Below are 23,438 nucleotides of genomic sequence, written 5' to 3'. Positions count from 1 at the left end.
AGACAGAGGATAAGAGATAACAGGGACTTTGACACTTTCCTCAGTTCTAGGCCTTTGGACACCAATGGTGTGAGCTAGGACATGAGGCTTCCCTCCACCCATATTTTCCTTTGACCCCAAAACCTTTATCTTGGTTTCTGAGTTTCTCAACCTCATTCCAAGGAGTAGCATTTGTGCCAAACTGTTTGATGTTGGTGGTGATGGGTGGCTGCGAAGGGAGATGAGAAGAAAATACAGGTGCAATTTCAAGGACAAGTTCAGGGTCCCCTAAGTATGATGATTTATGAAGATTCTACTCTCTCTGCCACCCTAGGCACAGTGCCCAGTAACACCCTCATCATCACCCTCAGCTGTGTTTCCTTCCTCCTCCTCCTCCTCTGCCTCCTCCTGCTGGCTTTGCTCTGCCAAGGATCCATCCCTATGGGTGAGACAGAGTGAAAACCCTTAATGTCTTAAGGAATAAATATGGGTAAGGACTGGGACCTCAATTTCATCCTTTGTGATCTTCCATGACCTTGCTTTTTCCCTTTTCATGTCTCTCTTACCAGGGTCTTTGCAAGGAGACAGCCCTAGGAGGTAAGGAGACTCATCTCCTCTTCCTATAGTCCCCTGTTTCTTCCTTCCCATGGAACCTTGGACCATCTGTACTATGGTGATTAGATGATGTTCATAGAGCCTCTGAGGTAGAACTCTCCCTAATCCCATTTCTTCTCTTTCTGCCTCCTATAGGAGCCTCTGTTGTCCTTGTCTTCTTTGGAGTATCTGCCTGCCCCATCATCCTGAGGGGCCCAAAGAAGAAGTTCCATGTAAATTATATGGGAGGGAGGGGGTATGACAATGGGTATGGGGAAGGTGATAGTAAATGGGAGTCCTGGTCCTGGGAGCTGTGGAAATGATGGAACCTTCCCTACCCCTCAGATGCAGACGTGGCTAAGGAGAGATCAAGGGAACCATTGGTGAGTTACCCCAGTCTGTGTAGGATTCTCTTAATTCCTTGACCCTTACCTTTTCCAACAAGTTCTAGGTCCAGAGTTGTACAACTTCTTAATAGTTTATAATTTTTCTTCTAGCCACCTAATATGGAGCCTCAGAACTGAGCATCTGTTAACTTATGGGGGTAATTTGTTAAATATTTCAATCACTGTACTTCGTTTCCTTTTTAATTTTATGGAGTTAACTTCATATAATTAAAAGAATGAGTCTGAGAGGGCATCTCTAGTTTTCACCAGAAAGGCAGTCAAAGGCTTCATGACACACAGATTAAGAATTCTTGCTCCAATGTTACTCACTCTTCCCTCACCCTTGTATTTCTCCTTCAGGTCTCTATGACTGAAGGCCCTAAGGGAGTGACCTATGCTCAGCTGAACATAAATAATTTGAATGAGAAGAAAACTGACCCCACAAAGACACCCTCAGAGCCTACCCTCTACTCTACTGTGCTGAGGAACTGAGCGTTTGAGAACCTTTCACAGAAGAAATTGTCTCCCATCCTGTCCTATCCCATCCTCGCTTTTCCCATCTCCTCTCCTTTCCCTCACTCTTATTTCATCTGTTTTGTAGTTCATCTTCCACAGGTTTCCATTATTGAGGAGCCATGATGCCTGTTGGGGTTATTCATTTCTAGATTTGTGTAAAACAAGTGTATCCATGTACAATGATGAGAAACATATAAGATACATACAGAAGGGAAGGGGGAGAATCTCTCCAGGGGAAGTCACTGGCAGATGTGGGGCCCAGGGAATGCCTTCTGAACTAGACTGCATTGGATCTGAGCGCTAAAGGAATCCAGGCAAAGGAAGACACATATTGGAAGAAAGATATCATCCCCAGACATGGGGAGTGACCACCTCAAACTCATGGACTGAGAAGATTATTGTGTAAAAGGAAAAAAATAGTTTGCCTTGTAGCTGGTCCATAGAGTGAGTGGAGAGAAGTATAAGAATGTTGATAAAGGAACTAACCACTGAGGCTCATCATGTCATTGCCATCCTCTGCTCATCGCTCAAACTCACCCCATGTATTGAGTCTGGTGTCAAACCAGTGTTTTCCAACTTCATAACATCTTTTAGATGTTCTCTTCTCTCCAATCTCACAGCTCCTACCCTGGGGCTCTCCTCATACTTCCACTATTACAACCACCTGCCGGTGGGTCTGCCTGCCACCAGCCTCTCTCCCCCTCCAGTCTATTATCCACTCAGTCATCAGGCTGATGACTAAAATACAGCTCTAACCACACTAGATTCAAGCCCCTAGCCAATAAACTCCATTTCTTTCCAATCACCTTGTGCCCTTCACAACCTCCCCCATGACCCTTCAAATTTTCTTATATCTTCTGTCCTCTCACACACTCTTGGTGCAGGTACCCTTTGGATCCTTTGCTGGTATTCGTGTGATTAAATACCATCCCTCAACCCACCATTATTACATACATTAGTACTTAAGAGAACAATTAAGATTTCTTTTATCTACTTACATGTGGTGAAAATTTACCAATCCTAGAAGCTTTGTTTATTCCCCAATTATATGTACATATTGTTTTTTCCTACAGAATTTTCAAGAATGAGAGCAGGAGGGGCAGCTAGGTGGCACAGTGCATAAAGCACTGGCCCTGGATTCAGGAGTACCTGAGTTCAAATCCGGCCTCAGACACTTGACACTTACTAGCTGTGTGACCCTGGGCAAGTCACTTAACCCTGTTTGCTCCACTAAAAAAAAATAAAAGAAATAAAAGAATGAGAGCAGGAACTATTGTGTTTGTATGTTTGTATCTCAGGGACTAGTCTGATAACTGGTAAGAGTGAGGCATTTAATAAACATGTGATTGATATTTGGTGTTACTGGTCATTCTGTGTTTGAGAGGACCATGAGATATTTATTTTGAAATTTCAAACAGACTTAGTACTAACTGGTTACCTAGGTAAGGGATTCATCTTCAAAGGGATGAGGACTCAGCGTGTAGGAATTGATGAGATCTACAAGCAGGAAAATGTCAAAAGACTAGAGAAGAGAATCTAGGTTCTCTCATAACTCACATACAGGAAGAGTCTCTTGGAATATAGTCTAGATGAAGAATCCAGGGATGGAAGAAGGAATTATGGGGCACGAAGGAGGAAAATAGCCCTCAAGTATACCTGTGGTCATGTGAAAACACTTTCCTAATGGAAATTGGGTAGTTGTTATTGTGCTTAGTTTCCTTCATATATGTTGTTTTGCACCAGGGGATCAAGTAATGATTCAATATCGTTTCCTATTATTTTAAACTTACACACACAACCACACATCAAAAATTAAAGAATTTCCTTATACCCAAAAGAGCACAAAAAAGGTTCTGTTTGAGTATGGAAATTTCCATTTCTTACCTTTTACTCCTTTAAATATGTGTGTATATATGCATATATATGTGTATATGAATGTACATATGTATAAGAATATATGTATATGTGTATTTTTATATATACACATTTGTGTGTTATAAATGTATGTATATACAGTTTGGTCCATAAAAGCTCAGTCAAAAATTGGGTGCCACACTTCATCATGCATCCTCTGAAGGAATACTTAATCATTACATAGCTCAGAGATGTTTAGATTTTCAAAGTTCTTTTTGTTTACAATATTGTTTTCCCAATATAAATTATTCTCCTGGTTCTGCTTCCTTGACTCTGCATCAGGATTCTCTGAGATCATTTCATTTGAATTTTCATATAATTAAATATCACTACATTATTTTCATTTAACATAGTTGGTGAAGCCATTCCACAATTGTCTAAAGGACTATCTAGGACACTCCTTAGATGCTCTCCCCACCTGTTAAGCTCCTCTTCAGGACTTGTAAGTTAGGTTTGCTATTCAGTATTTCCTACTTGCTCTAATTCTCCCTCTTAACCATCTGTACCCCAGTTCTTGCTTATTTCCCAATTAAATTACCTGCATAGAAATGGAAATTTAACCCAATGGAGCCGATGTGAACCCAGAGAACAAGGGAGCATAGAAGGAAAAAAGAAGAGGGCCAAGGTCAGAGTACAGAGGAGATGGAAAGATGATTTCCATGGATATCAGCTGAGTCAGACATTGGCACAGAAAAGCGGACAACCAAGTAGCATCTTACCAAGCAGGTTTGGGAAGTCCATGTGTACAACAGAGGAGTTTGTCATAGACTATGAGACTATGGGGAACACATCGATCCAGTAGATGCTGTGAGATCACGGGCCCTAGTGGGAGCAACAAGAAAACATGATTAGCATATCAGCTTCAAAAACTACAAGGACACTCTCCTGCTTCTGCTCTTGGGGATTTAGCAATGCTGGCCACTCCCCCCCACACACACACATACACATATACATACACACACATTTCAGTTCTCATCCCTATGCAAGAGTATGGGTGAATGTAACCCACACTTTAGGCTACTTCCCCAGAGGGAGGATATTGCTTCTAGGTGATGGCCATAGTTCATGGATCTGTACTCACTACTCCCCAAGCTCATGAGTCCTTATGGTTGTCCTTCCCCTATAATAGTTGACTAGTAGAAAAAGAAAGCTAAAAGAAAAATGATTTTATCAGATGACATACCAGGAACAGTAATTGTAGATAATTTCCCTCTTATCCGTAAGGAACACTCTCCAACAAACACATACCAGATCCATGGGAAGAATGGGCACAGACTTAGAGTTGAATGGTACGGAGGCACCCATGGAGAAACTATGTGTGGCCAAGGCTATTCACTCCTCTGACCCTGGCAGGCCTCCAAGGTATGATCAGCTCATCCAACAGTCCATTGATTAGCTACTCCTTTCACTCACTGAATTAATGGCATGGAGATACATTTCTGCAGATTCACAATGCTTAGAGTACAGGCTCATCTGGATGGAAATGTCAGGGAGCACAGAATGTCATTTGCTTTAGTAACAATATGTAGCATGTGAAAAGATAAGAAGCATAAAGAAAAATACTGAAATCAGGAGAGGAAGATCACTGTACACCCATCAGAAAGGAGAAGCCCAGGCCTCTGCCTGTAGGAGCAGTGGTTGGCTTCTCAACCTTGATTACACAGGTGGTAATGTGGATGTAGCATCCTCTTGTCATGATTATGGCAAAAAAAAAACCCCAAACCCACAAAACTCTGAGACAGAACTTCATTCTCAACATGCTCTTTCTCAAGCCATAGTCCCTGTGTTTACTCTTACATTAATGTAAACCTGTGGTGAATCTTGGACCATAGTCTTATATATTTTATCAATTGCATCTCAGGACAACCTCCCATGTGTTGGTAGATGGGAAATCCAAGTACATCATGGCACTTACTAAGTCCCACAGTAGGAACTTAATACATGTTTATTGATTAATGACCATGCCTCTGTGAAAGCTCTTTGTAGCTAAGTAAAATTAGTAAGCAAAACTAACATCACAGTTACCACATCTGTAAGAGCACATGGCATCCCACAATTGATAGCATCTTCTGTACTAACAAAATAATTCATTTATTCTAATTTTTACACTTTTTCTTTAAAGAGAAAAAGGAAAAGAAAAGAAAATTCCTCATAACAAACATAAATAGTTATACAAAATCGGTCCCCCACTTGTCATTGTTGGTTGTCCTTTATTCTTGAAGAGGACCATGACATCAGAAAGTGATGTCATGACTTGCACTGAATTGGATTTAAGTGAGAAAGGGCTGTGCAAAGTCACAAGCCTCAGTCTCTCCTCCAGAGTCATCTGGGACCAGTGGCAAGATGTATATCAGGACAACTGGAGATGGCCCTGGATGCCTTAGGCAATTACCCAAGGTCACACAAGCAAGTATCTGTCTGAGGTAAGATTTGAACTCAGGTCCTCTTGACTCTAGGGACAATGCTCTGTCCACTGCATATTTATCTGCTCCCCCCCCCAACTAGTGCTATGTATATATATATATGTATGTATGTATGTATGTATGTATTATATGTGTGTATGTATGGACATGGACATGGACATGGACATGGACATGGACATGGACATGGACATATACATATACATATACATATACATATACATATACATATACATATACATATACATATACATATACATATACATATACATATACCACTGCCCATATCATCCTAGAGCCTTGGAAAACCAAATTACAGAAATCAACACCACTTCACCAGTGCTGCACCTCTCTAATTGCTGGTGCTGGGCCAGAGAACTGGGGAACAGGGGGAGCAGGACAAGGAAACTGGAATCTCTCACTGCATAGAGGGGAAGAGGTAGGATTATTAGCACTCTACTCAGGCTGAGGTCAAAACTTCAACATCAAAATCATGTCAGTTTTGTTCACCCAAAACTTATTTCATCCATACACTCAATCTGCTAAACCATGACTGCCTCAGTAAAGGAGAAAGTTGAGATGATTAGAGATCCAGTCCCTGAGGAAACCACCAACAGAGTGGACGGACTCAGACAATGAGCAATAGGAAAAAATAATTGGAAAAACCCTGAAATCGCCAGATTTGACTTCCTGTGCCAAGATGGTGGAGGAAGGAACCCTCTAGAGCTCTCCCAAATTTCCCCTCCAAACCAATATCCAACTACCTCTGAGGTATTTGAATAGCAGGGAGGCAGTCTAGCAGCCCTGAAGAAAAGGTCTATCTTACCTGGGTGGGAGGGAAGTGAGGTCCAAGAGCAGCAGTAGCAACATCTTCTGGGCTCACAGCAGGGATCCTGGAGCAGGACTCTGAGCCTGGAGCAAGCCACCAGTGAGGCTCCACCTACCTGCAAACCAGAAACCCCTTGGGCAAGTGAGCAGCCTGGGCAGCCTTGGAGGGACCCTCACCAGCCATCCCACAGCCAGCTTAGACCACCAGTGAGGCCTTGACCACACTGTTGACCAGTAGTGAAGCCCTGCCCAAGGTGGGGCCACAGCAAGTTCTCTCCCCTGGGACCTACCAGGAGAGATACTCTTTCTGGGGTAAATCAGTAACAGGGGGCTCCAACCCTTAGCAGATCTTCAAAAAAATTAACTTTCCAGGCCCTGCTAGCTTAGGGACTCAGTTGCCATAGCATCTCAGGAGTAGGGCCCCTACACTTGGGCAGATTGACAACAAAAGTACTTCTCCAGGGCCAGCCACCAAAAAGACTTTGTTAACTTTTGCAACCCAGGACCAGGATACCACCCCTGGAGAAGGCCAATCCACAGTCAGGGAGGGCCAAAAAGGAGGACTAACACCCGAATACAAATCAGAAGGAAAGCTTACTCTACAGAGAAAGCAAGCAGCTAAACCCTGAAGCCCAGTTAAAACCAATAGTAAGACCTAGGGCCTCAGCACAAAAACTTGGGACAGTTTATGAATAGCTCCCAACACTCTCATAAAAACACTATCACATAAAAGGTGATACCAAAGGTAAATTAGAAAAGAAGGAATAATCTACCTTTCAGATCTTTGGAAAGGAGAACAGTTTATGACCAAACAAGAGATAGAGAATATTATTAAATGCAAAATGGATGATTTTTATTACATTAAATTAAAAAGGTTTTGTACAAACAGAAGCAATGCATCCAAAATTAGAAGGGAGGCAGAAAGCTGGGAAACAATTTTTATAACCGGTACTTCTGATAAAGGCCTCATTTCTAAACTATATCAGGAACTAAATCAAATTTATAAGAATCCAAATCATTCCCCAATTGAGAAATGGTCAAATGATACGAACGAGCAGTTTTCTGATGAAGAAATCAAAGTAATATGTTGCCATATGGAAAAATGCTCTAAATCATTATTGATTAGAGAAATGCAAATTAAAACAACTCTGAGGTACCACCTGACACCTATCAGATTGGCTAATATGTATGACAAAAAAGGAAAATAATGAATGTTGGAGAAGCTGTGGAAAATTTGGAACACTAATGCATTGTTGGTGGAGCTGTGAACTGATCCAACCATTCTGTAGAGCAATTTGGGATTATTCCCAAAGGGCTATAAAGCTGTGCATGCCCTCTGACCTAGCAATACCACTATTGGGTCTTTTTCCCAAGGAGATCATAAAAACGGGAAAAGGACCCACATGTACAAAAATATTTATAGCTGCTCTTTTTGTGGTGGCAAGGAATTGGAAATTGAGGGGATGCCCATCAATTGGGGAATGGCTGAACAAGTTGTAGTATATGAATATAATGGAATACTATTGTGCTGTAAGAAATGATGGGCAGGTTGATTTCAGAGAAACCTGGAAGGACTTGCATGAACTGATGATGAGTGAGATGAGCAGAACCAGGAGAACATTGTTCACAGTATCATCAACATTATGTGTTGATCAACTGTGATAGACTTGATTCTTCTCAGCAACACAATGATCCAAGATAGTTCCAAGGGACTCATGATGGAAAACACTCTCCAAATCCAGAAAAAAAAAAAAAAAGAACTGTGGAATATGGATGCAGATTGAACCATACTATTTCTTTTGTTTTTGGTGCTGTTGTTTTTATTTTTTGAGGTTTTTCCTTTTTTGCTCTGATTCTTCTCTTATTACATGACTAATGCAGAAATATGTTTAATGTTATTGTACATATATAACCTATATCAGATTACTTGCTGTCTTGGGGAGGGCGGAGGGAGGAGAAGGAGGGAGAAAAAAGTGAAACTAGAAATCTTATAAAAACAAATACTGAAAACTATCTCTACATGTAACTGGAAAATAATAAAATACTTTTATAATTAAAAAACACTATCATGGGGCAGCTAGGTGGCGCAGTGGATAGAGCACCAGCCCTGGAGTCAGCAGTACCTGAGTTCAAATCCAGCCTCAGACACTTAACACTTACTAGCTGTGTGACCCTGGGCAAGTCACTTAACCCCAATTGCCTCACTAAAAAAAAACAAAACAAAAAACACTATCACAATGTGATGTTTAAAATCTAAATTATGGTCGCCTTAAATTAGAAGCTTTAGCACCAGTCCTTGGGCATTAAACATTTATTAAAGCATACAGATATTTACAAAGAGTTCAGGAAGTTAAGAAAAAAGTCTATTTAGCCTAGAGTTCCAGCCTGGTCTGGTTCTTCCTCAAGTCCTCTGCCACTAGCCTGCTTCAATCACAAACTCTCTCCAGCAAACTGATTGTGGAAGCTTTTTATAGGTCTGGAACAGAGGCAGTCCTTACACACTGCTTTAAGCTGATTGGTTGGTGTCATCCAAATCCATTGGTTCTGAAGGTGTTCTCAAATTGTGATTACAATCCAGTTAACTTGAAGTAGGCTAATCAGCAGTTAATCACTCTCACTTGATTCAATCAGTCTAGATTAATCTCCAGGTGGGTCTTTGAGTATCTACTAAATCTCATTATTTCATCACAACAAGAAAGGCATAAAATGAATTTAAAAAACAACAAAAAAGGTTGACTATTGAAAGTTACTATGGTGATAGGTAAGATCAAGGTATAAACCTGGAGGAGGATAATAGTAACAAAATGGCTACAGGTGAATTTTCAAAGTAAAATGTAAATTGGTCTCATGTCCAAAAAGAAATCCTGGAAGAGCTTAAAAAGGACTTTAAAAAGCAAATTAGAGAAGTAGAAGAAAAATGGTAAAAGAAATGAAGGTAATACCATAGAACCATGAAAAAAAAAGGACTCAATAACATGGAAAAAGATATACAAAAATTTACTGAATAACTCCCCCCAAAAACAGAATTAGCCAAATGGAAAAAAATGTACAAAAGGTCACTGAAGAAAATAATTCTTTAAAAATTAGAATTGAGGGGGGCGGAGCCAAGATGGCAGAGAGGAAGCAGCAAGCTGCCTGAGCTCTCCTTCTGTTCCCTCAAAACAAACATTAAATCAAGCCTCTGGACGGATTCTGAAACTACAGAACCTGCAAAGAGACATAGAGACACAGTCCTCCAACCAGAGATAATTTAGAAGACTTCAGGAAAAGGTCGGTCTGACTCGGGCAAAAGGGAGGCCCAGCGCAGGGCAGCAACCCAGCACTGAGGGGGTCGGGGCAAGTCAGCAGGAGCTGCGGGCCACAGCCGAACAACTGAGGCTCCCGGAACCTGGTTCAAAAATCTGGTGGCCAAGAAGGACAGTGGAAAAACCTACCTGCACTGGCCGAGAGGGCCACGAACGGCGGGATCAGACGCCGAGGTCTGGCTCCTGGCTGGCCAAGCACAATCAGACAGGAAGTGCAGGGCGGGGGATCTCCACACACCATAAAGGCTTCAGAATAAAAGCCCGGTCACACAGCACCTATACACCTGCACAAGAAGCCCAAAACAGGGACCCTGGTGCCCCCAGAGCAGACCTCAACTTAAAGAATAAATAAATAAGCTCCAATAATGAGTAAGAAGCAAAAAAGAGCCCTCTCCATTGAGAGCTTCTGTATCAATAGGGAAGAAGCCAACACAAACTCAGATGAGGACAATAGCCTCAAATTGTCTACATCTGAAGCCTCACAAGGGAAGGTGAATTGGTCACAAGAACAAAAAGCCTTCCTGGAAGAGGTCAAAAAGGATTTTAAAAATCAATTGTGAGAGGTAGAAGAAAAAATGGGGAGAGAAATGAAAGCAAAACAAGAAAACTATGAAAAAAGAATCAGCAGCTTGGAAAAGGAAGCTGAAGAAAACAAAGCCTTAAAAAATTCATTTGGCCAAATGGAAAAAAAGCTACATAATCTCACTGAAGAAAACAATACCTTAAAAAATTCACTTAGCCAAATGGAAAAAAAGGTGCATAATCTCACTGAAGAAAACAATGCCTTAAAAATTAAAATGGGACAGTTGGAAGATAAGGAATCCATGAGACACCAAGAATCAGTCAAGCAAAATTAAAAAATGAAAAAATAGAAGAAAATGTGAAATACCTCATTGGAAAGACAACTGATCTGGAAAACAGATCGAGGAGAGACAATTTGAGAATCATTGGACTGCCTGAAAGCCATGACCAGAAAAAGAATCTAGACACCATATTCCAGGAAATTATTAAGGAGAACTGCCCTGATATCATAGAATCAGAGGATAAAATCATCATTGAAAGAATCCACTGATCACCTCCTGAAAGAGACCTCAAAAGGAAAACTCCAAGGAATATTGTAGCCAAATTCCAGAATTATCAGGTGAAGGAGAAAATACTCCAAGCAGCCAGAAAGAAGCAATTTAAATATCATGGAGCCACAGTCAGGATTGCTCAGGACCTGGCAGCTTCAACATTAAAGGACCGCAAGGCTTGGGATATGATATTCCGGAAGGCAAAGGAGCTTGGATTGCAGCCGAGAATCTATTACCCAGCAAAAATGTGCATTTTCTTTCAGGAGAAAAGATGGACATTTAATGACATTGGGGACTTTCGATCTTTCCTAGTGAAAAGACCAGAACTGAATAGAAAATTTGATCTCAACATACAAGACTCAAGAGAAGTTTAAAAAGGTAAACAGAGGGGAAAAAAAAAGTTACCCTATTAGGTTAAACTGTGTATATCCCTACACAGGAAGATAATACTCATAACTCTTAAGAACTGTAAATGTATTTGGGCAGGGAGAAGGACTTTATATAGAGGGTATAAATATAAATTGTCTTTGATGTGATGATACAAAAGAATTAAGGGGATAAAAAGCGGGTCTATAGGGAGGAGAGGAAAGGGGAGGTGGAATGGGATGAATTATATCATATGAAGAGGTGGAAAAAAACCTATTACAATAGAGGGAAAGAAAGGAGGGGGGAACATTGTTTCAACCCTATTCTCATTAGATTTGACTCAGAGAGGGAATAACATATACGTTCATTGGGATAAAGAAACTTAACTCATTCTTTAGGGAAACAAAAGGGGAAGGGAAAGGGGGAACTGATAGAAGGGAGGACAAAAGCAAGGGAGAAAAGGGTAAAGAAAAGAGAGGGGGGTGATAAAAAGGGAGGGCAGATCGGGAGAGGCAGGGGTAAGAAGTAAAATGTTGGTGAGGAGGCATAGGGTGAAAGAAGGGGGGAAAGTACAAAGGGGGTAAATAGAATGGAGGGGAATAGACAGTCAGTAATAATAACTGTGAATGTGAATGGGATGAACTCTGCTATAAAACGGAAGCGAATTGCAGAGTGGATTAAAAACCAGAACCCTACAATATGCTGTTTACAAGAAACACATTTGAAGCAGAGAGATACACACAGAGTAAAGGTAAAAGGCTGGAGCAGAATATATTATGCCTCAGCTAAAGTAAAAAAGGCAGGGGTAGCAATCCTTATCTCAGACAAAGTGCAGGCAAAAATAGGTCTCATTAAAAGAGATAAGGAAGGAAATTACATCTTACTTAAAGGTACTATAGATAATGAAGTAATATCAATATTAAATATGTATGCGCCAAGTGGTATAGCATCCAATTTCTTAGAGGAGAAGTTAAATGAGTTACAAGAGGAATTAGATAGTAATACTATACTAGTGGGGGATCTGAATCTCCCCCTCTCAGAATTAGATAAATCTAGCCAAAAAATAAATAAGAAAGAAGTGAAAGAGGTGAATAAATTACTAGAAAAGTTAGATATGATAGATGTCTGGAGAAAATTGAATGGGGATATAAAGGAATATACCTTTTTCTCAGCAGTACATGGCACATTTTCAAAAACTGACCATGTATTAGGGCACAAAAACATCATAGTCAAATGTAGAAAGGCAGAAATAGTAATGCATCCTTCTCAGATCATGATGCAATAAAAATTACATGTAAGAAAGAGCCAGGGAAAAGTAGAATGAAAATCAATTGGAAACTAAATAATTTCATTCTAAAGAATGAATGGGCCAAACAAGAAATCATAGAAACAATCAATAACTTTATCCAAGAGAATGACAATAATGAGACAACATACCAAAATCTATGGGATGCAGCCAAAGCAGTGCTTAGGGGAAAATTTATAGCTCTAAATGCTTACATGAATAAAAAAGAGAGAGGAGATTAATGAATTGGGCATGCAACTTAAAAAGCCAGAAAAAGAACAAATTAGAAATTAGAAATCCCCAATTAGACACTAAATTAGAGATCCTGAAAATTAAAGGAGAAATTAATAACATTGAAAGCAAAAAAACTATAGAATTAATCAATAAAACTAAGAGCTGGTTTTATGAAAAAACCAATAAAATAGATAAAATATTGGTTAATTTGATTTAAAAAAAAGAAAGAAGAAAACCAAATTACCAGTATCAAAAATGAAAAGGGTGATGTTACCACCAATGAAGTGGAAATTAAAGCAATAATTAGGAATTATTTTGCCCAACTGTATGCCAATAAATTTGACAATCTAAATGAAATGGATGAACATGTACAAAAATACCAACTGCCCAGGTTAACTGAAGAGGAAATAAAATCCTTAAATAAACCCATATTAGAAAAAGAAATTGAACAAGCTATTAATGAACTCCCTAAGAAAAAATCCCCAGGGCCAGATGGGTTTACGGGTAAATTTTACCAAACATTTAAAGAACAATTAATTCCAATATTATACAAATTATTTGGAAAAATAGGTGAAGAAGGAGTTCTACCAAATTCGTTTTATGACACAAATATGGTGGTGATACCAAAACCAGGCAAAGCAAAAACAGAGAAAGAAAATTATAGACCAATTTCCCTAATGAATATTGATGCTAAAATCTTAAATAAGATATTAGCAAGGAGATTACAGCAAGTGATCACCAGGATAATACACTATGACCAGGTGGGATTTATACCAGGAATGCAGGGCTGGTTCAACATTAGGAAAACTATTAACATAATCAACCACATTAATAAGAAAACCAACTAAAATCATATGATTATCTCAATAGATGCAGAGAAAGCTTTTGACAAAGTACAGCACCCATTCCTAATAAAAACACTAGAGAGTTTAGGAATAGGAGGAGCTTTCTTTAGAATAATAAACAGTATCTACCTAAAGCCATCAGCAAGTATTATATGCAATGGAGATAAATTAGAGGCCTTCCCAATAAGATTAGGGGTGAAACAGGGATGTCCATTATCACCCCTATTATTTAATATTGTTCTAGAAATGTTAGCTTTAGCAATCAGAGAAGAGAAAGGAATTAAAGGAATTAGAATAGGCAAGGAGGAAACAAAACTATCACTCTTTGCAGATGATATGATGGTATACTTAAGGAATCCTCGAGAATCAAGTCAAAAATTACTTGAAACAATTAACCACTTTAGCCAAGTAGCAGGATATAAAATAAATCCACAGAAATCATCAGCATTTCTATACATGACCAACAAAGTCCAGCAGCAAGAGATAGAAAGAGAAATTCCATTTAAAGTAACGGTAGATAATATAAAATACTTGGGAGTCTACTTGCCAAGACAAACCCAGGAACTCTATGAACACAACTACCAAACACTCTTCACACAAATCAAATCAGATCTAAATAATTGGAAAGATATCAATTGCTCATGGATAGGCAGAGCTAATATAGTAAAAATGACAATTCTACCTAAATTAATTTACTTATTCAGTGCCATACCAATCAGACTACCTAAAAATTATTTTATAGAGCTAGAAAAAATAATAATAAAATTCATCTGGAAAAACAAAAAATCAAGAATATCCAGGGAAATAATGAAAAAAAATTCACAGGAAGGTGGGTTAGCAGTACCAAACCTGGAGCTTTACTATAAAGCGACAGTCATCAAAACTATCTGGTACTGGCTAAAAAATAGAGTGGTAGATCAATGGAATAGGCTAGGCTCAGGAAATGCAGTAGTAAATGACACTAGTAATGTAGTGTTTGATAAACCCAAAGACTCCAGCTTCTGGGATAGGAACTCAGTATTTGACAAAAACTGCTGGGAAAACTGGAAGATAGTATGGCAGAAATTAGGCATAGACCAACATCTTACACCTTATACTAAAATAAGGTCAAAATGGATACATGATTTAGACATAAGAGGTGATACCATAGGTAAATTAGGAGAGAAAGGAATAGTGTACCTATCAGATCTTTGGAAAGGAAAACAGTTTTTGACCAAACAAGAGATAGAGTATATTATAAAATGCAAAATGGATGATTTTGATTATATTAAATTAAAAAATTTTCGTACAAACAGAAGCAATGCATCCAAAATTGGAAGGGAGGCAGAAAGCTGGGAAACAATTTTTGAGGCCAGTGCTTCTGATAAAGGCCTCATCTCTAAAATATATAGGGAATTAAATCAAATTTATAAGAATCCAAGTCATTCCCCAATTGAGAAATGGTCAAAGGATATGAACAGGCAGTTTTCTGATGAAGAAACCAAAGCTATCTATTCCCATATGAAAAAATGCTCTAAATCTCTAATGATTAGAGAGATGCAAATTAAAACAACTCTGAGGTACCACCTGACACCTATCAGATTGGCTAAAATGACAAAAAAGGAAGATAATAAATGTTGGAGAGGCTGTGGGAAAATTGGAACACTAATGCATTGTTGGTGGAGCTGTGAGCTGATCCAACCATTCTGGAGAGCAATTTGGAATTATGCCCAAAGGGCGATAAAGCTGTGCATACCCTTTGACCCAGCAATCCCACTTTTAGGTCTTTTGCCCAAAGAAATCATGGACGGGGGACAGGGTCCCACATGTACAAAAATATTTATAGCTGCTCTTTACGTGGTAGCAAGGAATTGGAAGTTGAGAGGGTGCCCATCAATTGGGGAATGGCTGGACAAGTTGTGGTATATGAATACAATGGAATTCTATTGTGCTGTAAGAAATGATGAGCAGGAAGAGTTCAGAGAAACCTGGAGGGTCTTACGTGAGCTGATGATGAGTGAGATGAGCAGAACCAGAAGAACATTGTACACAGTATCATCAACATTGAGTGTTGACCTACTGTGATGGACTATATTCTTCTCACCAATGCAAAGGTACAGAAGAGTTCCAGGGAACTCATGATAGAAGAGGATCTCCAACAACAAGAGAAAAAAAAGAAAGAAAGAACTGTGGAGTATAGATGCTGATTGAACCATATTATTTCTTTTGTTTTGGGTGCTGTTGTTTTTTTTTTCTATTTTGAGGTTTTGCATCACTGCTCTGATTCTTTCTCTTGTAAGAGGATTAATGCAGAAATAGGATTAATGTTATTATGTGTATATATATATGTGTGTGTGTGTGTATATCTATATCTATATCTATATGTATAGAGATATATAGATATAACCTATATCAGATTGCCTGCTGTCTGGGGGAGGGGGGAGGGAGGGGAGGGAGGTAGAAAAATCTGAAATTGTAAAGCATGTATAAACAAAAGTTGAGAACTATCTTTGCATGTAACGGAAAAAATAAAATACCTCATACATTAAAAAATATATATAATTTAAATAAACTGCTAATAAAAAATCAGAAAAAAAAATTAGAATTGAGGGCAGCTAGGTGGCACAGTGGATAAAGCACTGGCCCGGGGATTCAGGAGTACCTGAGTTCAAATCCGGCCTCAGACACTTGACACTTATGAGCTCTGTGACCCTGGACAAGTCACTTAACCCCCATTGCCTTGCAAAAAAAAATTTTTTTAAATTAAAAATAATAAAATTAGAGTTGAACAAATAGAATCTAATGACTCTATGAGACATCAAAATATAATAAAACAAAATTTTAAAAAGTAAAGAGAAATAAAAAAAGAAAATGAGAAGGGCAAAGGACCCACATGTACAAAAATATTTATAGCAGCTCTCTTTCTGGTGACAAAGAATTAGAAATCGAGGGGATGCCCATCAATTGAGAAATGGCTGAACAAGTTTTCATATATGTATGTAATGGTAATTATTGTGCTGTAAGAAATGAGGAGGCAAATTTCAGGAAAAAAAACTGATTTGTTGAGTGACTCATTGGAAGTGTTTATATTTTTAAAAGGCAGTAACTTTTATTTTTAATCTTATAAGAATTTTATTATTTTCCCCTTACATTTTTTCCACTAACATTTAAAGATAATTTTCAACATTTTTGGTGAGGGGGCAATGAGAGTTAAGTGACTTGCCCAGGGAAACACAGCTGGTAAGTGTCAAGTGTCTGAGACTGAATTTGAACTCAGGTCCTCCTGAATCTAGGGCTGGTCCTTTATCCACTGTGTCAACTAGCTGCCCCTTCAACATTTGTTTTTGAAAAATTTTGACTGAAATTTTTCTCCCTCACTCACTTCCCTCCCCCCTCCCCAAAACAAAGGGCAATTTGATATAGGTTATATATATACACACACACACACACACATATATATGCAATCACATTAAACATATTTCCGCATTAGTCATGCTGTGAAAGAAGAATCAGAACAAAAGGGAAAAACCTCAAAATAAGAAAAAAAAATTGAAGCAGTGTGGTTTAATCTCCATTCAGATTTCATGTTTCTTTTTTTTTTCTGTATATGGAGAGCATTGTCATTATGAGTCCTTTGGAATTGTCTTGGATCATTGTATTGCTGAGAAGAGCTAAGTCTATTACAGTTGATCATCACACAATGTTGCTGTTAAGGTGTATTATGTTCTCCTGGTTCTGCTCACTTCACTCAACATCAGTCCACTTAGGTTTTTTCAGTTTTTTTCTGAAATCTGCCTGTTCATCATTTCTTACAGCACAATAGTCTTTCACTATATTCATGTATCACAACTTATTCAGCCATTCCCTAATTGATGGACATTCTCTCAATTTCTAATTCTTTGCCACCACAAAGAGAACTGCTATAAATAGTTTTGTACATGTGGGTCCTTTTCCTTTTTTTATCATCTCTTTGGGATATGGTATTAATGGGTCAAAGGGTATGCACAGGCCCATAGCCCTTTGGGCATAGTTCCAAATTGCTCTTTAGAATGATTGAATCAGTTAACAGCTGCACTGGTAATGCATTAGTGTTGTAAAAAAAAAAAAAAAACCTGAGGAAATAGATGGTTTTAAAAAACATATAGAAAGACATATCAAGGGATGCAGATGAAGAGTATAAAATTAGCATTTATATTCTAACAATGGCATTACAAAACTGAACAAATTGGAGAGCTTTTGTATATTGATGAAGAATGAAATTAACAGAACAAGGGGAATGATTTCTACAATGACATCATTTTAAAACAAACAATTTTGAAAGTTATATTAACTGTACTTAACAGTGAGCATCCATAATTCATGAAGACTGATGATGAAATATACTACCCCCCCAAAAAAAGAAAGGAGATGGATTCAGGGATAGAATATATACATATATATAAGCATACATACATGTGTTTGTATACACACACATAGATACATACATATGCACATATATTGAGAGTAGCTAGGTGGCATTGTGGATAAAGCACTGGCCCTGGATTCAGGAGGACCTGAGTTCAAATCTGACTTCAAACACTTGGCACTTACTAGCTGTATGACCCTAGGCAAGTCACTTAACCCTCATTGTTCCACAAAAAACAAACAAACAAAAACCTCTATGAAGAAAGCTCCATAAACTTGTTGGGAAATAGATATCCTTCCAACCATACACACATATATACACATATACATATACATACACATACATATATACACATATACATATATTTGTATGTAAAAGTATATATACGTATATACAAATGCATACCCATATGCATATGCACATACATATGCATTGTGGTAAAAATTATTTGCGTTAAAGATTAATATTCCCATTTTTAGCTAGCTCATTTGGGAGGAGCCACACCTGGCCTACCCTGAGATTATGTATGCTACTGAGCAGCTTTTGAAGGAACTCCCCTTTTGGGGGAGAGGGGATTGAACGCTACTGGAAGGGAGCATAGGCTGTTTCCAGAACATAAGCTGCCACTCATTCTTTCTTCTTGGGCCCTTGTGGTGGTGGTGGTGGTGCAGCTTTGTTCGTGCTCTCTCTCAGGTGACTGCTGTCTCTGGTCAGCAACTGGAAACTTTCAGGTTCGGTGAATTACTTACAGAAAACCCTAAATTCCTTTGAATTAGCTTAATTGGAAATCAGTCTGGGGTTGCATAGTTTAAGTTTAGAGTTAATAATATTCATCTGTATTTTCATTTTCCTATTTCCTTATCTTTGATTTTGTATTAGTTTCACCTTTGTTGTTTAATTCCCAAGTAATAAAATCTGATCCTTTTGTGAACTAAAGCTTAGAGGCTCCTTTCTTATTGGCCTAGGAGAAATATCTAAAAGGGGCAGTTCAGAGGGGAGGTTAAACCTTAAAGGGTCCCTCATATTTCTGGGGCCCCAATATTAAAGCGAGTCACCCAAATAATGCTCCATATATCAAATTTTGGCCCTCACAGCATTTACATACATATATATACACACAGGGGAGAGAGGATTATATAAACATGCACATTATGCATATTTGTTTGCATATATACATATATGTGGGTATAAATGCACATACATAGACACATATGCATAGACATAGACACTTCCAGCCAGTGAAGGATTTGTTTTGTGTAAATATGCATATTTTAACTAGGATTTTTTCTACATTTTTAATAATAGGGTGAGGGATGAGAATAGATTTCTGGTATTTATTTTTTATATAGAAGTGGAAATGTTATAGATATAGGATGTCATGTTCGCTTTAAGATAAGGTCACTATCTCGTTTTTGTTTTTTCTTTATTATTTTACTTCATTACAAGAGGCTTCTCCATCAATAAATAAAAATTTTAACTTCTTACTATCTATGCTATTGATGCCCAAATCTTTCTACCTACCCCAATGTCAATACTGGGATATTGAGTCTTACAATGCTTTGTTGAAAATGACTTTTTGACATTTCAAACTGGGTGTCCAATAGCTATTTGAAACTCAAGATGTCTAAACCTGAGATCACTGTCTCTTTCCCCAAATCTATTGCTTTTCTGAAATTTCAATTTCCGCTTCAGGCATCCCCATCCATCTATTCAACCAGGATCACGGCCCATAGTCATTCTTAACTCTTTCTTCTCTCTCATCCCTCCCAATCCAATCAGTCACCAAATCTCATTACTACATGAATGAATTAAAATTTTATTAGTATTCATTCATAAGGAAAATGTGGATTTTCTTAAAGAGTTATATTAAAATTTATGCAATGAGGATAAATGATTCCATGGATATCAAGAAATTTTAAATAAAAGGACTGAAAAAAATGTAATATCTGATAGAGGAAACAACATGTCTAGACAAAAGAAAGAAGAAATACTTTAGGAATTGCTGGATTTCTTGAAACCATGACCAAATAATCCCCCTGTTCATTATATTTCAAGAAATCGTTAAAAATGATCCGCATATATTAGAACTAGAGGGTATAGTGAATATCAACAGAATAATTCAGAGGAATCCCATGCACCAAACTCTGGATCTCTCACTTTAGAGAAAAATGATGCTGCCAGCATTTGAAAGAGAATCTTCAAATCAGCATCACAAAAGACTTGGAAATTTCTCTTCTAAATTAGTGAAGGTTTTTGGAATAAAATATTCAAAACTGCGTAACATCAAGATTTAGAATAACTTACATAGTAAACCTGAGTATCTGCCCAAAAGGAAAAATAATGGAGAAATTCAATGGGATAGAGAACGTGCAAAATTTTCTGATAGATTTAAGAAACAAGAAGAAGAGTAATAACAGTTGGGTAGAAACACAAGAGTCCAGAGAAAACTAAAAAGGCAAATTTACTTGAAAAATTGAATGGGGCTTTATGATTGGTGGAGTTCCAACATTTCAATATACTGTATTGAAAAAATTACTCATGGTGACTTTTTCTTGGTTTTGCTTCTCACTATTTGGTTTGACACATTTTCTTGGTTATTTTGGAAAAGCTTTTGTGGGAGCTGAGGCAAAGTTGCTAGCTCTCCCTCTGCCATATTGTGTCTGCCTTGCTGACATCTGAGTAGAGAAGAAAGAAGTGCCCTTTCAGAAAGTTAATGTCTTCAAAGGACTCATATAGTTGTTGTTGTTTTATTTTTGGGGGGGGAACTGGCAATGAGGGTTAAGTGACTTGTCCAGGGTCACACAGCTAGTAAGTGTCAAGTGTCTGAGGCCAAATTTGAACTTAGGTCCTCCTGAATGGAGGACCAATGCTTTATCCACTGTGCCACCAAACTGCCCAAAAGGTTTTATTTCTTGGAAGGGTAAGGAAGCAAAATACAGCCCCTACAAGAGCCAGAGGCTGAAGCAATGAAAGGAAGGTGCTTCTGGTTCTACTGACTAGTTTGGGGATGTAGGGGCCAAATTTAATATGGGGAGAGTTAATTGGGTGGCTCGCTGTAATATTGGGTTTCAGAAAATAATGAGGAACCTCGAGGTCCAAAGTTTCCTCCCTTCCAAATTCCCTTTTTTAGTTATTTCTCCCAGACTAATAAGAAAGGAGATTAACAGCCTCTTTTCCACAAACAAATCAGGTTTTATTAATAGGAATAAAATGTATAACAAAGGTGAAGTTAATAAAGCCAGGAACAAGGTAATAGGGGAAGAGAAAAATGTATAAGCTCCCTGGCTCTAGCAAAGACTGACTCAATCCCCAAACTTGCTTCCAGCTCAGCTAATTCAAAGAGCTGGTCTTGTTTCTATTAAGTCACCACCTGGGGTCCGTAGTTTCTGTGGCAGTGAGCTGTGCAGCCCCTCTCCAGTCCCCTCACAGAAGTTCACCAACAGGAAAGAGAGAGCTCCCAGCCTCAGCATTCTCTTTTCTACCTTTTCTCTCCTTCCCCCAAAAGGGAGGTCCTTTAAGTTACATGGCTGAGAGTGGTCCCCCTGCTGACATCAGCAGTATACATCACTCAGGGCAGGCAAGGTGTGGCCTATATCTAATCATCCCTAGTAGGTACTTCATTGGTTTCTCAAGCAATATCAATATCAAACAAAATCAATCAGGTGGGACCCCTGGGCTTCTACCAAATTCCATTATTTTATCATAGGGACATTCTGGGTTTTTGTTTTCCATTTCTTAGTCTAACAATGCTCAGGGTCCTGGCAGAAAACTGCTCCCCTCCTGCATCCTCATTGTGGGGTGCACAGAGCACTGTTTCTTGGCAAGGCCATTCCTTTCTTCTCTCAGGTAACTGGATGCTCATTTCCTTAGTGGCTGCTTCTTGTACTGGCTGGGTTCTGTAATTACTCTGGCTGCTTCTTCCAAGGGACAAAGGCTTCATTTCAGCCATCCACTTGTCCCTCATGTCTGCATTATAGCGTGGACTGTATTTTGACCTTTCAGCTCTCTGAACTGGTGATAGAGATGATCACACTGGTGAGCATTGATGGGGACCTCCAGGAGGCAGATGGGAACAGTCCTGCAATTCAACACCTCGTATTTATTCTAGACCAACATCTTCAATTGGAGCAAAGAATGGTTGTTCTGCTCCAGCTGAGGGCCCTTATCAAACTTGATGTACTCAAGGTCTTCCAAAACTTTTTCTACATCCTTGCTTCCTTTCATGTATATTGTAAAATCTCACAATGATTACTCATTTCCAGAAGGGAGGTCTTCTTGTGGCCATTTTCAATGTCTTCTAGGCAGGCATCTGTGATCTTCTTTCATGGACATTTCCTTGCTCCTGAATCCTCTTTAGCATCTTGGGAACAGGCACGTCCATATAGATAACCAGATGAGGTGGCATATATGCGGAAAAAGTGAAACATTTCATTTCATTGTAGTTCTCTATGTGCTGTTTTCTGATGAAGCCCTGAACATGGCCTCCATGAAGACTAAGTCACTGAAGATAGACTGCTCTAGGACGACATCTTGTCCTGTGCTCAGCATGTGCTCCAGGGCATCTGGAATACTGAAGAACGTGGTTAGCACTGAGCCAGGATGCAGGCACTCCAAGTTGCCATGGTTACTCCTGGGGGCATCATAGAACTTCTCTAAGCTGCAGTTGTAGCCCAGCTCTGGACTTGAATCATGCCACCCCAGAGGTTTTCTCCGAGTAATGAATGTCAAATTCAGGAAAGCGCTACAAACTGAGATTTTCTGCTAATTGCTTCTGGGGTCACCTTTTCCAGAATATAAATTGCCATGCACAGTTAGCACTTTGCTTTTCTCAGTAACTCTGTGGTTCCCTCACAGACATGTGCACCAAGGCAACATACTGCTGCTGGTGTTGCAAAACTTTATGAATTCCTGCTGCATGTGGGGTGCCCATGGCCCAGAGGCCTCAGGCTGACAGCTGCAAGGACACCACCCAGGACTCGTGGGGTCTCAGGAGAATGGCAGCCATAGCCATGTCCGGGAAGTGGCCTCCACTGTCAAGAGGAAGCAGAGACCTCCATGCTTTACAGTGTTGACCTCTCCCATAAAAAAAAGCTTAAATGCACATGCACCTTATAGGATACTAAAAAAAAATAAACTAGAACCTGCCAAATGCACAGCTCATATATTTGTTTTGTTTTCCAAAAAAGTATGTCTCCCAAAATGCATCTCCAACAGTGTTCCATGTAATGCAGTATAAGAGCAATATTTAACATTATTGAACCTGCTTTAACCTAAATAAGCTTACTGCTTAAGTACAGTCCTACAACATA

The 23,438-nt window shown here is 38.8% G+C and overlaps 1 pseudogene; it reads right to left on the bottom strand.

The window, feature by feature from the left end:
• Positions 1–309: 309 nt before the first annotated feature.
• LOC122748378 lies at positions 310–23,134 on the bottom strand (annotated as a pseudogene).
• Positions 23,135–23,438: the final 304 nt, after the last annotated feature.

This window comes from Dromiciops gliroides, chromosome 3, assembly GCF_019393635.1.
Source record: "Dromiciops gliroides isolate mDroGli1 chromosome 3, mDroGli1.pri, whole genome shotgun sequence".
Taxonomy (NCBI): domain Eukaryota; kingdom Metazoa; phylum Chordata; class Mammalia; order Microbiotheria; family Microbiotheriidae; genus Dromiciops; species Dromiciops gliroides.
Note: the sequence above shows the minus strand (reverse complement) of the source record. Positions and strands in the feature narration are given on the sequence as shown.